Genomic DNA, 2,821 nt, shown 5'->3' on the forward strand with positions numbered 1-2,821 from the left:
ATCCGAAACCCCCATCCTAATTTCATCAAAGATAAATTTAATTTTTACCGGATAAGAACTGTCAAATTCCTAACGTCACGAAAAATTGGTTGAAAATGGCGCGTTATGAAAGACTTCGATTTTGAATATTTTTCAAGCGTTGACCTCTTTTTCTTTACTAATATCACCAATGATAACATACACTTGCGTTTTTCCTTATTCATTTTTAAAACATTTCCAGAAAGGGTTCTGAACCTTTCCATTCTTCACCTAGAATTGGTTCAGTTCAGAAATTTTCAGGGGAGATCCCAACCCATTTTGGTAATCGAAGTTAATAAAAAGTAGACTACGATTTTGAAAGCAATTTAGCAATTTCTTTAGGGGAAGGCCTCCCCTCCCCACCTCCCATCTTCCCTTAACATCCCAAAAATTTCGTTTTCAAGGCTTGAGAAGCATTTTCGGGACAGTTCTTTCGAAATGCACACCTCTGATGTCACTAAGGACTTCCTAAAATTGCCTTTTTTTTTTTTTTTTTTTTTTTTGGACTTGTATTGCATTGTAGACTTGTTAACTTTTTTTTTTTTTCGGGGGAAGGCCTTTTCAAACTTTTTTGATACTTTTTTGATTTTGCCTTTCACTTCACTTATCGTAGTTTCTTGCGAAACTTCTAGCCCCTCTCAGGAAATAGACCTGAGTGCGCCTCTGACTGATGTGCTAAAAATGTGTCTCAAACGACTATTTTCAACTGAAAACCATTGGGAAAAGAATATGAATGAAAATATAGTCTGAACGAGCTATGCATTCAGCTGCAATACTTAAAATAATTGACGTTAATTTTATCAAATTAGAAGCTAAAACGAACAGGGGAAAAAAAAAACATGTTCCCACACCCCCTTTTTGCGCTAACACAACCATCTTCCCGTTGTGATTTGTTTTCCTCCTTTTCAGAATGTTTATTTTCAATTTGTGTGATTTCAAAAGCGATATATTTTGGGTTGTTATAGACGAAAGATCTTGCAGAATACTCTGGTTTTATATGTTCAAATAAAATTGACCTATTTGAAATGGGGCGGGGGGATGCTCAGGGCCGGTCCTAGAGCGTGCACCGCACACGGACGGCCAAAGCATGGGGCGGCCGTTAGCCACATAGAGTTCTATTAAGCAAAATTTCTCACACTAAAACTTTAAATAAGTCAAATACACATATTAAACTAAATTTTAAATCCATTAAAGTGTACGCTTTACACATATTCTTCATTTAATTGCAAAATTTGAATGGCATCCTGCCATCAGGCATGGATATAGGGGAGGGGCAATGAGGACAGTTGTCCTCTCCTGAAGAAGTTAAGTGTAGCTTCTAAAAGGGGCTTCGAGGGTGGCCACACTGCTGCTTCCCCCAAGCTTATATAAAAATCAAACAATCGGGGTATAAAAAAAAATAATAATTAGGAGAAAAGAATTTCTGGAAGCAACTCCCCAACATTATTTATCCCTAAAGTTTCCAAAAAGTTCCGAAAGTTATTATTTTTGAAAGATTCTTCGTAGAAGGACTCTCCGCTTCTGGGGGAGATCCTCCCACTTCCGTCCTTCTTTTGTGATGTCACCGAAAACAGACTAATAAAATGCGTTTTTACGATTTGTTATTTTTTGGTACCTATTTCTTTCTTCAAAGCAATACATAAGAAGTTTCTCACTATAAAACTTTTCTAACTTTATCTAAATTCATCCTTTTTTTTTAAATTAAAATTGGAACTTGATACAGAAATTTGAAAAAAAAAAAAGGGAATGAGGACGTTAAGTATTACTGTCAAAATATGCGAAATTCTCTTGAGGGGCGGCACATAATGTCATTGCAAGCGACCTACTTTGCCGACACCCTAGGATCGGCCTTGTGAATGCTATTGCAAAAGAAGTACAGGTTGCACAGGGCTAAAAGGTTTTAGTACAGCTAGTGTTAAATGTAACAGTTTACACCATACTTAACGAATTTATGTAAACATTAAACAAAAAAAAACTTGGAAATTAGTTTTACCATTGGCAATTGTTTTAGTATTGCTTTAATAACAAAATGCAAAATCAGAAAGGGCAAGCGCGGATGCAAGGGAGAGGCGATGGGCGTGATCCTTTAAGGGAATGTCCACCGGCCATTTTTCGAAATTGTAATTCAAAAAATGCAATTTCAGACGATCTTCGACGAAATTAGTTGGAGGAAGGAAGATGGTGATTCTCCAAAAATGTTAAGGAATTGTAGTCCTAAAAACGCGATTGCATTCAATCTTTTTTGACGTAAGGGAAAAAATAGAGGGTTCAAAACTCTACAGAAAATTGAAGTTCCGAGAAGAATAGAGGCGCAACGTTGAAAATCGTTTTTCTTTATCTTTCAGGGGGGGGAGCCCTTTAAAAAAAAATTTCCTCAGACATATATATGAAAAAATATGCACACCACACATAGACACATAAAAAAACTAACAGGACCGTTGGGAGGTTAAAACTGTTAGACGATCTTGGGTAATGTTAAGGGAAACAAAAATTTGCTCCCCACCCCCAGAAATTTTTTGAAATTTATGTCTTAAAAACGTGATTATAGACTGCGTTTGTTGACGATAAAGAAAGAAATGGGGCTCAAGAAATGTCCCCAATCGATTTTTTGAGTCGATTCACCACCCGCACCCAATGTTTCAAAATTGAAGCTCCAGAAACGAAATTTTTGACAATCTGAAGACATTAAGGAAAGGGGAGTTGCGGGGGGGGGGACTCTCCTCTGGAAGTTTTTCGAAATTGAAGTGATTAAAACAAAGTTTTTGACGTTCTTCAATGATGTTACCAAGGAGAAATTCAGAGG

The sequence above is a fragment of the Uloborus diversus genome, chromosome 2, assembly GCF_026930045.1.
Source record: "Uloborus diversus isolate 005 chromosome 2, Udiv.v.3.1, whole genome shotgun sequence".
NCBI classification, from domain to species: domain Eukaryota; kingdom Metazoa; phylum Arthropoda; class Arachnida; order Araneae; family Uloboridae; genus Uloborus; species Uloborus diversus.